At 41.1% G+C, this 15,251-nt stretch overlaps 1 protein-coding gene across 3 annotated transcripts in view; it reads right to left on the bottom strand.

Annotated features, from left to right (window-relative positions):
• GRXCR1 (glutaredoxin and cysteine rich domain containing 1) overlaps positions 1-13,301 on the bottom strand; it is a 351,235-nt gene extending 337,934 nt beyond the window's left edge. For all 3 annotated transcript variants that reach the window (XR_008524467.2, XR_010139668.1, XR_010139669.1), the window contains exon 1: positions 12,954-13,301. The gene's annotated coding sequence lies outside the window, so the exon portion shown is untranslated. The remainder of the gene's footprint in view (positions 1-12,953) is intronic.
• Positions 13,302-15,251: the final 1,950 nt, after the last annotated feature.

The raw sequence follows: 15,251 nt of genomic DNA, 5'->3' as shown, positions 1-15,251 counted from the left end.
TGCAACAGGAGTCTTGGGAAGAGCGGCATTTATTCAGTTCAAGGAGGACCATTTGTAGTTCACAAGACAAAATTAGAGAGTTTGATCAGGGCACTGTGAACCTTGGTTTATGATTTTCATTACTTTTGTTGCTACCACCTGGTGTGTCACTATTGAAAATGCATCCTTGCTTTTGGTTGCTAAGTCATCCTTGCTGAGTCAGGTTCTTGAAGAGGCTGCGGTGATAATTCGTGCTTGGTCTCCCAAAGTTTCATCTCCTTTAGTTTGCACTCACAAACCCACCATGACAAGATGTCAGATCAGAGAAGTTTCTAGCCCACACTCAAGCGCTATCACAAACAATTGACCTCCACAAATAGAGACAGTGATAATGAGTCTGGGTCATTAGTCAGGTCTTCCCTTTTCATAGCGAGCTCCCCTTCGGTCCTTCATAGCTTTTGTGACTGGGAACCACAGCAGGACCTTCTCAACCTATCAGAAAAATTCTACCATTAAACCTCTGAAAGAGATGGCATCTCCCTGTGTCTTCTCAGGATATTCCTTGGCCTCTCTACAAACATAGCTACCTCTTCACCAGGGATTAGTTCCGAATGCTGAGGGGTACTAGAGGGACAGGGGTTACATATACTTTACACTGCAGGTACAACTTCACCTTGCAGTTTTACAACTAAGAGAAAATATTTAGGTTATCCCCCAGAGCAAAAAAAAATACCTGCAAAAAAGGTAATATTCTGTTTCTACAAAGACAGATGGCCACTTTAGTCCTCTTAAAAAGTACTGTCTCACCAGATACACTCCAACTTAAATAATTTAGAAGGTAATCTGGGCTATGATAAATGTGTGCACAAATTCAATAGGAGCATAGAGCACCCAGCAATTAAGTTTGACTGAATGGATAAGGAGAGCTTTCAAGCGCCAAAGATATTTGATCTGGGACTTAAAGTGTGGGTTATGCAAACAGAGAGGGAAAGGTGTTTATGCGCAAAACAGCTCAAGGGAAAAGGATGCGTAAATATTCAAAAGTAAAGGTGAGCCATTTACCTGGGTGACAGAACACAGGTTTCATGAGCAGCCAGGAATGAAGAGTGAGGAAAAGAAAGTTTGCTGTAGACCTACCTTGTGTTCAGCTTTGAATATCATGTTAATGAGTTTGAACTCTATTCCAAAGATGATGGGAAGCCACTCAAGGATTAAGTGCAGAAGAAGTAATGTATTTGAATCTGTAATTTAGGGAGATAACTGATACCTATGCAGAGGATGGACAGGTGAGAGCCTGGAGCTGTTCTCAGCATCCAGGGTAGAGAAGGTGCAACCCTGAGAGTAGAGGCAGTGGCAACAAATGGAGAAAACTGATTCTGGGCCGGGCGCGGTGGCTCGCACTTGTAATCCCAGCACTTTGAGAGGCGGAGGTGGGCAGATCACATGAGGTCAGGAGTTTGACGCCAGCCTGGCCAACATGGTGAAACCCCATCTCTACTAAAAATACAAAAAATACCCGGGCATGGTGGCAGCCGTATGTAACCCTAGCTACTCGGGAGACTGAGGCAAGAGAATCACTCGAACCCGGGAAGCAGAGGTTGCAGTGAGCTGAGATTGTGCCACTGCACTCCAGCCTGGGTGACAACAGCGAAACTCCGTCTTCCAAAAATAAAATAAAATTAAAAATTTTTAAAAAAACTGATTCTGGTAACATTGCAGAACAGATTAGCAAACACTGGGGAATAGCAGAAGAAATGCAGAAGGAAAGTGATGCTGAGGTTTGTAGCTAGGGAGATTGGATAAAAGCTACACCATTAATCATCCTGGGAAACATTACAGGAGGAGAGTTGTAATGAGGCTACAAAATAATGGGTTTCTTTTGGACATGCTGAGTTTGAAGTGCTTACAGGACATTCATCTGGAGAAGCATTTTCTAAATTCACTTTTTAAAAAAGAGAGAAATGCTTTTATCTCTAGGTAATAAACGGTAATAACTGTGCCAGAAGGACATCCAAATACTTTTCAACAAAATTCCTCATCACAAGCAAATATTCTGCTACAAAAACATTTCTGGCACCAGTGAAACAGGGTAAGTTAAAAATACATGTATTATTTTTGTTTGTGTAATTATATAATGAATAAGACACTACAAATCAATGCAAAAGAAAAAGATTAATAAATAATAAAGATCTACAGTGGCTATTTAGAAAATAATTATGGATTTAGAGACTTTCCTCACACCACATACCTAATTAAGTCAAACAAAAAATAAAGTAGAAGAAAATGAAGGTGGTTATTGATCCCAGTCTCTGGCTCTCAGGATAGAAAACATTTTACACTCTTAAAAGCAATGGGAAAAAAATCCCAACGTTTATAATTAGTAAATTTGACAATATAAGCATTTTATATCTCTCCTTTAATAAACAGTAACTGAATTTAAAAGACTTTAAAAAGTAGCATTGAAATTTATTAGTCGCAAATATGACAGAAAAAAAGTATTGTTTATATATAAATATCTACTATTATTCTTTAAGAAAATCAGTAAGAAACAAAACAAAATGGAAAAATCTAGCCTCTATAGCATCTAGAGCAAACTATTAAAAGATTATTGCAGAGACGGCTAATTGTTTCCCAATATTCATCCTCTCCTACTTCTTTGGTAATGGAACCACTAATTTTTAGCTGGGCATATGGTTGTCCAAAATAAAATTTACATTTTAGTCTTCCTTATAGAGACACATGGCCATATGACTAAATTCTGGCCAGTCAGATCTAAGTAGAAGTGTTGTGTACCAGCTACAGGAAGTGTTCCCCCTTAAAGGAAAGGTCAGACCCTTCCTCCTTCCTGCAGGGAGTGCAGATGTGAGGTGTCCATCTGGAGCAGCTATCTTGGAGTTTGAGTTGGAAGCCATGTTAGGGTGACAAAAAGACCTGGTAGAACAAACCTTAGTCCCTCCTGATTGTGGTGTCTTTATTAAACTGCCTGCTTCTGCCTCCTGTTAATTGACAGAGAAATAAATGTCTGCTTTCTCTAAGCCACTCTTGCTTTGGGGTTGTCACTTGCACTCAGGTGCTAAATGTTACAAATATCAAAATCTTACTGTTCTATGTTCCCAAAATTATCAGAAAGGAATATAGGCAATATAATATCTACTACTATGAAAAAACAAGTACATAATAAAAGAAATTCACAATGGGAATCAATATTACAGGTCAGCAACATTCCCAATATCTCAAAAACCTCAGTTTGTTGTTTATCTCCTCTCATAGTTCCCCAAATTGTAAATCCTGTGATTTATGATTTATGAAAGCTCCTCAGTTGTAGCCTCTCTGCTGACTCTGTAGGAAAGCAATGAGCTCTGGTCTACAGCTCCCAGCGTGAGCCACGCAGAAGATGGGTGATTTCTGCATTTCCATCTGAGGTACCAGGTTCATCTCACTAGGGAGTGCCAGACAGTGGGTGCAGGACAGGGGGTGCAGCGCACCGTGTGCAAGCTGAAGCAGGGCGAGGCATTGCCTCACTCAGGAAGCGCAAGGGGTCAGGGAGTTCCCTTCCCTGGTCAAGGAAAGGGGTGACAGACGGCACCTGGAAAATTGGGTCACTCCCACCCGAATACTGTGCTTTTCCAACGGGTTTAGGAAATGGCGCACCAGGAGATTATATTCCGCACCTGGCTCAGAGGGTCCTACGCCCACGGAGTCTCGCTGATTGCTAGCACAGCAGGCTGAGATCAAACTGCAAGGCAGCAGCGAGGCTGGGGGAGGGGCGCCCGCCATTGCCCAGGCTTGCTTAGGTAAACAAAGCAGCTGGGAAGCTCGAACTGGGTGGAGCCCACCACAGCTCAAGGAGGCCTGCCTGCCCCTGTAGGCTCCACCTCTGGGGGCAGGGCACAGACAAACAAAAAGACAGCAGTAACCTCTGCAGACTTAAATGTCCCTGTCTGACAGCTTTGAAGAGAGCAGTGGTTCTCCCAGCACGCAGCTGGAGATCTGAGAACAGGCAGACTGCCTCCTCAAGTGGGTCCCTGACCCCGACCCCTGAGCAGCCTAACTGGGAGGCACCCCCCAGTAGGGGCAGACTGATACCTCACACAGCCGGGTACTCCTCTGAGACAAAACTTCCAGAGGAATGATCAGACAGCAGCATTTGCGGTTCATGAAAATCCACTGTTCTGCAGACACCGCTGCTGATACCCAGGCAAACAGAGTCTGCAGTGGATCTCTAGCAAACTCCAACAGACCTGCAGCTGAGGGTCCTGTCTGTTAGAAGGAAAACTAACAAACAGAAAGGACATCCACACCAAAAACCCATCTGTACATCACCATCATCAAAGACCAAAGGTAGATAAAACCACAAAGATGGGGAAAAAACAGAGCAGAAAAACTGGAAACTCTAAAAAGCAGAGGACCTCTCCTCCTCCAAAGGAATGCAGTTCCTCACTGGCAACGGAACAAAGCTGGACAGAGAAGGACTTTGACAAGTTGAGAGAAGAAGGCTTCAGATGATCAAACTACTCTGAGCTACAGGAGGAAATTCAAACCAAAGGCAAAGAAGTTGAAAACTTTGAAAAAAATTTAGACGAATGTGTAACGAGAATAACCAATACAGAGAAGTGCTTAAAGGACCTGATGGAGCTGAAAGCCAAGGCTCGAGAACTACGTGAAGAATGCAGAAGCCTCAGGAGCTGATGCAATCAACTCGAAGAAAGGGTATGTGTGATGGAAGATGAAATGAATGAAATGAAGCAAGAAGGAAAGTTTAGAGAAAAGAGAATAAAAAGAAACGAACAAAGCCTCCAAGAAATATGGGACTATGTGAAAAGACCAAATCTACGTCTGATTGGTGTACCTGAAAGTGACAGGGAGAATGGAACCAAGTTGGAAAACATTCTGCAGGATATTATCCAGGAGAACTTCCCCAATCTAGCAAGGCAGGCCAATGTTCAGATTCAGGAAATACAGAGAACACCACAAAGATACTCCTCGAGAAGAGCAACTCCAAGACACATAATTGTCAGATTCACCAAAGTTGAAATGAAGGAAAAAATGTTAAGGGCAGCCAGAGAGAAAGGTCGGGTTACCCACAAAGGGAAACCCATCAGACTAACAGCAGATCTCTCAGCAGAAACTCTACAAGCCAGAAGAGAGTGGGGGCCAATATTCAACATTCTTAAAGAAAAGAATTTTCAACCCAGAATTTCATATCCAGCCAAACTAAGTTTCATAAGTGAAGGAGAAATAAAATACTTTACAGACAAGCACATGACGAGAGATTTTGTCACCACCAGGCCTGCCCTAAAAGAGCCGCTGAAGGAAGCACTAAACACGGAAAGGAACAACCGGTACCAGCTGCTGCAAAATCATGCCAAAATGTAAAGACCATCGAGACTAGGAAGAAACTGCATCAACTAACGAGCAAAATAACCAGCTAACATCATAATGACAGGATCAAATTCACACATAACAATATTAACTTTAAATGTAAATGGACTAAATGCTCCAATTAAAAGACACAGACTGGCAAATTGGATAAAGACTCAAGACCCATCAGTGTGCTGTTTTCAGGAAACCCATCTCACGTGCAGGGACACACATAGGCTCAAAATAAAAGGATGGAGGAAGATCTACCAAGCAAATGGAAAACAAAAAAAGGCAGGGGTTGCAATCCTAGTCTCTGATAAAACAGACTTTAAACCAACAAAGATCAAAAGAGACAAAGAAGGCCATTACATAATGGTAAAGGGATCAATTCAACAAGAAGAGCTAACTATCCTAAATATACATGCACCCAATACAAGAGCACCCAGATTCATAAAGCAAGTCCTGAGTGACCTACAAAGAGACTTAGACTCCCACACAATAATAATGGGAGGCTTTAACACCCCACTGTCAACATTAGACAATGAGATACCAACATTACACTGTTGGTGGGACTGTAAACTGGTTCAACCATTGTGGAAGTTGGTGTGGTGATTCCTCAGGGATCTAGAACTAGAAATACCATTTGACCCAGCCATCCCATTATTGGGTATATACCCAAAGGATTATAAATCATGCTGCTATAAAGACACATGCACACGTATGTTTATTGTGGCACTATTCACAATAGCAAAGACTTGGAATCAACCCAAATGGCCCACAATGATAGACTAGATTAAGAAAATGTGGCACATATACACCATGGAATACTATGCAGCCATAAAAAAATGATGAGTTCATGTCCTTTGTAGGGACATGGATGAAGGTGGAAACTATCATTCTCAGCAAACTATGGCAAAGACAAAGAACCAAACACCACATATTCTCACTCATAGGTGGGAACTGAACAGTGAGAACATATGGACACAGGAAGGGAAACATCACACACTGGGGACTGTTGTGGGGTGGGGGGAGGGGGGAGGGATAGCATTAGGAGATATACCTAATGCTAAATGACAAGTTAATGGGTGCAGCACACCAACATGGCACATGTATACATATGTAACAAACCTGCACCTTGTGCACACGTACCCTAAAACTTAAAATATAATAATAATAAAAAAGTTAAAAAGTTGATATAGAAAAAGTTTACAGTAAGCCAAGGCTAATTTATTACTGAAGAAAGAAAAATATTTTTAACAAATTAAGTGTAGTCTAAGCATACAGTGTTTATAAAGTCTACAGCAGTGTGCAGTGATGTCATAGGCCTTCACATTTACTCACCACTCACTCTCTGACTTACCCAAAGCAGCTTCCAGTCTTGCAAGCTCCATTCATGGTGAGTGCCCTATACAGGCATACCATTTTTTATTTTTATACTGTAATATTTTACTGTATCTTTTCTATGTTAGATGTGTTTAGATACACAAATACTTAGAATTGTGTGACAGTTGTCCACAATATTCAGTACAGTAAAATGCTGTGCAGGTTTGTAGCCTAGGAGCAATAGGCTATGCTATCAATATAACCTACCTGCAGAATACAAGATACCATCTAGGTTTGTGGAAGTACATTCTCTGATGTTGGCACAATGATGAAATGGCCTACTGATGCATTTCTCAGGATGTACCCCCATCATTAAGTGACACATGACTGTATAAAGGTTTTTTCTCATAAAAGTTAAATGTATGTGTATATATATAAAGCATATTGATATAATATATGCCATACTCACGTGTATATATATAATACTTCTGAAAGATGACTAAACTTACAGAGTTGTAGAAATCCACCAGACATCAAGTCTGTGACCCAAATTCTAAGCAGATCTTTTAAAAGCAGGCTACTATTACAAGAATTTGAAAAAATTCAAACGTAAAAGATTGTATCTGGCTGTTGCTTCCTATATGCCACCCAAAAATACCTCAACGAAGCTGGGCATGATGGCTCACACATGTAATCCCAGCACTTTGAGAGGCCAAGGAAAGTGGATCACCTGAGGTGAGGAGTTCGAGACCAGCCTGGCCAACATGTTGAAACCCCATCTTTACTAAAAATACAAAAATTAGCTGGGAATGATGGTGGGTGCCTGTAATCCCAGCTACTTGGGAGGCTGAGGCAGGGGAATCGCTTGAACCTGGGAGGCAGAGGTTGCAGTGAGCTGAGGTCACGTCACTGCACTCCAGCCTGAGAGACAGTGCAAGAAAAAAAACCCCAAATAAGTTGTAAGAAAGGATAGAGACTGGAACAATGAAGGGCTGAACCATCCATTGGACATACAAATGATCTAATCTTCTCTATTTTTTCTATCTAGGTATTAACTCCAGTGGCCATAGAGTGAACATTATTCATCAAAATGTGTGATGTATCTCTGCTTCCAAAAACAGTAATAGATTTCTTAAACTGATACATTAAATAAAAAGTTAATGTTAAGAATAATCAAAGTAAATGGTAAAAACACATATGTACATACATACATACAAAAAATAAAGGAGGGAGGGGGAAAAGGAAAACACAATGAGGGGTCTTCTTTACAGAAAAATACCAGATAATAAATGTAGAAGTAATAGATTTAGAAAAATCACCATTGAGTGAAGTTTTTGAAGAACAATATAGTCCTATGATCTCAAGGCATCATCTCACAGACTACTTTTTATTTACAAGGGCAATGGGTACTTTTATTGCAAAGGTCTATTGTACATCACATAACTAAATGACCAACTGTTTATCATAAGTAATGGTCCAGATATCATGTGCCTCCTAATGAGATGCAACAGGAGTGCACAAATGGGAAGTGGGACATTCTATGAGACGACAAGTCCACACTCCAAAAAATGTCAATGGCATGAAAGTGAACAAACAAACAGAGGTGATTAAAACTCCTCAACAGGAAAACACGTTGCATGACTTTCATTAGATCTTGAATTTAAAAATATATATGTATATTTGGGACTTACTCTTTAGTAATTGGGGAAACTTGGCCAGGTGCAGTGACTCACACCTGTAATCCCAGCACTTTGGGAGGCTGAGGCGAGCGGATCCTTTGAGGTCAGGGGTTCTAAACCAGCCTGGCCAACATGGTGAAACCCTGCCTCTACTAAAAATACAAAAATGAGCCAAGTGTGGTGGTAGCCACCTATAATCCCAGCTACTCAGGAGGCTGAAGCAGAAGAATTGCTTGAGCCTGGGAGACAGAGGTTGCAGGGAGCAGAGATTGCACCATTGCAGTCCAGCGCAGGTGACAGAGCAAGATTCTGTCTCAATAATAATAGGGGAAACTTGAATATGCACTGTATATTTGATTATATTGTTGAATCAATGTTAAACTTGTTGGGCATACTAATATCGTGATGATGTAAGTGAAAGCTCTTGTTCTTAGAGACACATGCTGAGTTACTTAGAAATGAACTGTTATAATATCTGCAGCTTACTTTCAAATAGTTCAGGAAAATGTGTGTGGGGAATACACAAACATACACCTACATATATACATAGAGGGAAATAAAGCAAAAGTGACAAAATGGTATCTGGAAACTGGGTAAAAAATTTAATGGTGTTTATTAGACTATTCTTTCAAGTTTTGTAGCTTTGAAATTTTTTCAAAATAAATTATGGAAGAAAAAGAACTGAAGGGAAATAGAAGGGAAATGGTTGATCTGAAAGATTTTCCAGATCATTCCATGCAGAAGATGGCTCCTGAAGGAGTTATGAACATGCCACCCCAAGATATGCTGCTCCGGCATATTGACTATTTTCAACTAAAGATACTTAAGGAAAAAAAAAAAACACCATATGCAAGAAGATCACTCTGACCTTCATTCTACTTTTTAAAAGCAGGAAATAAAATTCCCATGTGAAAAATGTTCTCCCTATACCGGAAGGAAAGCATCATTCTTATCAAGGATGGGAAGTTGAGGCCGAGGGAAATCTTTACAAACAAACTTGGTTAAATTAACCCTTACCTTCCTAGTCACTTCTTACCCAGTTAACTACCCTAGCCCAAGCCCCTCTGCCATACCACATCTCACAATTTGCTATCCTTTGTCCAATTCAGTATGTAAGTGATAGACTCTAACTGCTTCTCTGAGTCTTCACTTCTTTATGAGAGCTCCTGTACCACCTAAAACTTGTAATTAAATAAATTTTTATGCTTTTTTCCTGTTAATCTGTCTTGTATCAACTTAATCTTCCAGCCCAACTGGGACCCTAAGAGGATGGAAGTGGAGTTATTGCCTCCCCCATGTGCATATTATATCATTTCAGTGCTACATGAAAAGCAAAATAAACATATATTATCAAATATATGATATGATATAATTATCTCTAGAGAAAATGTTCAAACGGATTAAATAATTAAATGCAGTTGATAGTTAAAATCATCTGGAAGTAGCATGGTATATAGATTCTGGAGCCTTATAACGAATTTTAATCTCAATTTTGCCAGTTACTAGCTGTGTGATCTTGGACATGACACTTTTCATTAATTTGACATTTCTTGGATTTCTCTTCTGTAAAACAAAGATGATCATAAACTCATATAGCTGCTCTGACAATTAAATGGTGTAATGCTGCAGATCAGTGCTTCTCAAACTTGTTGCATCACAGTCTCCTGGAAGATTCGTCCCCACCTCCAGAGTTTCTAATTCAGTAGGTTTGGTGTGGGGCCTGAGAATGCATTTTCAAGTTACCAGTTGATTCTCATGCTGTTGGTCTAGGGATCACACTTTTTAAATTATTGCTATAAATATTCAGATCAAGAATGTGCACACTCTGACAGTGGCAATACAGAGATAAAGCTGTCTCACTACTTTTCCGAGTGACATTTATTAGATTGAGTATACTCTTTCACCATTATATTGTCACTTGAACATGTTTTCTTTAGCTGGAAGATCCTCATCATTCTTATCTCTGCCCTGAGACCGAACACACATAAATCTCTCATTAGCCAGAAACTGAATACAACATGGAAGCTTCGTTGACTTAGATCTACCACTGTCTCTTTTTTGGAGTAGTTGTCAAATATTTCTAAAATATATGTAAAGTAAACTTAGACTGAGAAAGAGAAGCAATTCCACAGAAAGTAAAATCCCTGTTAATAGTGCATATAAATACTACTCCAGTGGGTAAGTGAAGTCTATGTCTTACAACTCATCCAACAGCCCAGGCTGATGAATTTCCATCAGCAGTTTCAACCCTCTCTAGGTTCCAATCCCATGAGAGCACCTAGCAGTGTATTTGGAAGTGAATGAGCTCTGTGATCAGTCTGTTACATCAATGACTGTGTGTAGGAGGTTCAGAGTGAATTACGCTTTGTGGTACCTCCATGAGTATCTAGCATTAATCCTAGAGGTTTCTTCTCTGATTCCTAATTTTCATCTATGTTTGCAGCTGGACAAAAAGTACAGCCCTGACCCTCAGCCTGGGGGACCCTTCTAACCCTACTCCCAGGGCTCGGCCTCAGGGATGGTCAGAGAAATCAAATTCCTTAGTCCTGGACAATGTGAACCAGAAGAAAGCTCTTTACCTTAAACCCCATGTGCCCCAGCTTGTACCCCTCTTCTCATGCCACCATACAGAGCACTTTCAATCTTGCTCTGTAATCTGACTTGGATTTTGGGACCTCAACCCTTCCTGGATGTTTATCAGAAGAATAGCGTACCAGATTGTAAACAGCATGGGCTCTGGACACCCAAAGACAAGTTAGAATCCTAGATTAATTATCAGCTAGGATTGGAGGTCCTTGACCAAATTATGTAAGGTTAGTATTAACATTACTGAGATCGAGCCTCAGTTTGCTAATCTGTACAGTGTGAATAACATAATTTGATTCATAACATTAAATAACATAATGCATATGAAAGCACTGAGCTCAATGTCTATAATAGGCATGATATATGTTATATTTTGTAAAATTCTTAGTAATGGGCAAAGATAATAATGACAACTGACAGAGAGAGGATGAGGAAAAGAAAACATGCCTATTGGTGAAGTTAAATCTTTAGCTATTTTCTGGCCAGCTTCTGGTCTGCTTTCATTCCTCTACCTCAAACTCACCATGCCTCATAGCCCAGTCAGACTTTACAACGGAAATAAAAACCCCCTTCAATGGCTGTCCTAAATCCTAAGATCTACTAATGAGCATTCCATTCTTCCCATGTTAGAAAAGACTTTTATTAAAGTGTAATGGGGACAATTACTATGCCTTATGGGGTTTTATAATTGTAGATATGTTCCCAATTTCTGCAGGGCCATGAGTCTGGAGGTTGGAAACATTGCCTCTAATAAGGCTAGATCACACAGTACTCTATCTTCCAATCTCATGAAATGGGATCCTTAGTGGGAGATAGTATGCAGCAGATGAAAGAGCAGTGGGTTAGATGTTAGGCCAGGTGGATTTCACCATGCTCTCTCAGCAATAACTAGTAATAGTTGTGTGGCCTTGGACATTATTTGGGGGGGTCTTCACTTTCCTCATGTGTAAAATATACATGCAGTAGGCTCTCTTTTATCTTTCAGAAATTATGGTTGACTCTGTTTTAACTTGGGCCCTGGCTTAGCCTTCCAACTTGGAAGAGAAATCATGATTGATACTGATTTGTCATGTTTACAGTTCAATTCATGAAAGTCCTGACATGCACCAAGAAGCTGGCATCAAGTGTCAGGTCATCATTATGATGAACTATCTTAAATAGAGAACAGAAGAAAATAATGCTGTATTGAGGTGAGTGAGTTTTATGGAAATGTCAAAAATATCAAGGATATACATATATTGTATTGACATTTCTGTAGCTCCATTTATGCCTTAAAGAATAAAAATATATGCTTTTAAACTTTAAAAAAGCTACAATCAAGTAGCTTTTGCATGGCATGATTTGATTCTTAAAGAATGTATGTAGAGTTGTGAACACCAAGGTAATGACGGTGTTTACCACTCAATGAGGGTTATAAATTTCTAAGTTTCTTTTATTTTCTTTGATTGTCAATATTTTCTAGCTTTCTAACATGTGCACATATTGCCTTTGTAATAATAAAACACTTTATTCTGAACCCAACTTCACTCACTCTCTGGCAGTCTTTTACAGTTTCTCTGTTTGGAAAATAATTCGGAATACTACTCCTCAAATATTTTTATGGATAAAAAAGAAGAAAAACAAATTATAGTTCCCTAGCATGTCTTCCAAGCCAAAGACATTTTTCCATTAAACTCTGTCTCCATCTTTCTAACTCCCTTATTGATTTCCTCTGAAGTTACTATTCCTATTTGTGACTGTTTCTCATCAAGAAGCAGCAAGTGCTCAACCCGCCATAAAACAGGGTGGCAGGTTTCAGAGCTCAGATTCGCCTGCTTTTCCTGAAATCAGTTACGAAGGTTTTACACAGAGTTCTTCTTAACAGCCTGAGGGAGATAGTAGAGCAGAGTTGAGAGCATAGATTCAAACCCTATTCTAGATTGAATCATGACTCTGCTATTTGCAAGCTGTACAACCTTGAACACTTTATGTGACCTCTCATATCCTCAGTTTCCCCATCTGTAAAGTGAGTGTAAAAATACCCACCTTAAAATGTTGTCGGGGGAGGAGCCAAGATGGCCGAATAGGAACAGCTCCGGTCTACAGCTCCCAGCGCGAGTGACGCAGAAGACGGGTGATTTCTGCATTTCCATCTGAGGTACCGTGTTCATCTCACTAGGGAGTGCCAGACAGTGGGCGCAGGTCAGTGGGTGAGCGCACCATGCGCCAGCCGAAGCAGGGGCGAGGCATTGCCTCACTCGGGAAGTGCAAGGGGTCAGGGAGTTCCCCTTCTAGGGGTGACAGACAGCACCTGGAAAATCGGGCCACTCCCACCCGAATACTGTGCTTTTCCAACGGGCTTAGGAAATGGTGCCCCAGGAGAGTATAGCCCGCACCTGGCTCAGAGGGTCCTACGCCCACGGAGTCTCGCTGATTGCTAGCACAGCAGTCTGAGATCAAACAGCAAGTCGGCAGCGAGGCTGGGGGAGGGGCGCCCGCCATTGCCCAGGCTCGCTTAGGTAAACAAAGCAGCCTGGAAGCTTGAACTGGGTGGAGCCCACCACAGCTCAAGGAGGCCTGCCTGCCTCTGTAGGCTCCACCTCTGGGGGCAGGACACAGACAAACAAAAAGACAGCAGTAACCTCTGCAGACTTAAATGTCCCTGTCTGACAGCTGTGAGGAGAGCAGTGGTTCTCCCAGCACGCAGCTGGAGATCTGAGAACAGGCTGACTGCCTCCTCAAGTGGGTCCCTGACCCCTGACCCCCGAGCAGCCTAACTGGGAGGCACCCCCCAGCAGGGGCAGACTGACACCTCACAAGGCCAGCCAGGTACTCCAACAGACCTGCAGCTGAGGGTTCTGTCTGTTAGAAGGAAAACTAACAGAAAGGACATCCACACCAAAAACCCATCTGTACATCACCATCATCAAAGACCAAAAGTAGATAAAACCACAAAGATGGGGAAAAAACAGAGCAGAAAAACTGGAAACTCTAAAAAGCAGAGTACCTCTCCTCCTCCAAAGGAATGCGGTTCCTCACCAGCAACGGAACAAAGCTGGACGGAGAATGACTTTGACGAGCTGAGAGAAGAAGGCTTCAGACGATCAAATTACTCTGAGCTATGGGAGGATATTCAAACCAAAGGCAAAGAAGTTGAAAACTTTGAAAAAAATTTAGAAGAATGTATAACTAGAATAACCAATACAGAGAAGTGCTTAAAGGAGCTGATGGAGCTGAAAACCAAGGCTCGAGAACTACGTGAAGAATGCAGAAGCCTCAGGAGCCGATGCGATCAAATGGAAGAAAGGGTATCAGCCCTGGAAGATGAAATGAATGAAATGAAGTGAGAAGGGAAGTTTAGAGAAAAAAGAATAAAAAGAAACGAGCAAAGCCTCCAAGAAATGTGGGACTATGTGAAAAGACCAAATCTACATCTGATTGGTGTACCTGAAAGTGACGGGGAGAGTGGAAACAAGTTGGAAAACACTCTGCAGGATATTATCCAGGAGAACTTCCCCAATCTAGCAAGGCAGGCCAACATTCAGATTCAGGAAATACAGAGAACGCCACAAAGATACTCCTCGAGAAGAGCAACTCCAAGACACATAATTGTCAGATTCACCAAAGTTGAAATGAAGGAAAAAATGTTAAGGGCAGCCAGAGAGAAATGTCGGGTTACCATCAAAGGGAAGCCCATCAGACTAACAGCGGATCTCTCGGCAGAAACCCTACAAGCCAGAAGAGAGTGGGGGCCAACATTCAATATTCTTAAAGAAAAGAATTTTCAACCCAGAATTTCATATCCTGCCAAACTAAGCTTCATAAGTGAAGGAGAAATAAAATCCTTTACAGACAAGCAAATGCTGAGAGATTTTGTCACCACCAGGCCTGCCCTAAAAGAGCTCCTGAAGGAAGCGCTAAACATGGAAAGGCACAACCGGTACCAGCCACTGCAAAATCATACCGAAATGTAAAGAACATCGAGACTAGGAAGAGACTGCATCAACTAACGAGCAAAATATCCAGCTAACATCACAATGACAGGATCAAATTCACACATAACAATATTAACTTTAAATGTAAATGGACTAAATGCTCCAATTAAAAGACACAGACTGGCAAACTGGATAAAGACTCAAGACCCATCAGTGTGCTGTATTCAGGAAACCCATCTCACGTGCAGAGACACACATAGGCTCAAAATAAAAGGATGGAGGAAGATCTACCAAGCAAATGGAAAACAAAAAAAGGCAGGGGTTGCAATCCTAGTCTCTGATAAAACAGACTTTAAACCAACAAAGATCAAAAGAGACAAAGAAGGCCATTACATAATGGTAAAGGGAT

The sequence above is a fragment of the Pongo abelii genome, chromosome 3, assembly GCF_028885655.2.
Source record: "Pongo abelii isolate AG06213 chromosome 3, NHGRI_mPonAbe1-v2.0_pri, whole genome shotgun sequence".
NCBI lineage: Eukaryota > Metazoa > Chordata > Mammalia > Primates > Hominidae > Pongo > Pongo abelii.
The sequence above is the reverse complement of the archived record's forward strand: the minus strand, read 5'-3'. Positions and strand labels throughout refer to the sequence as shown.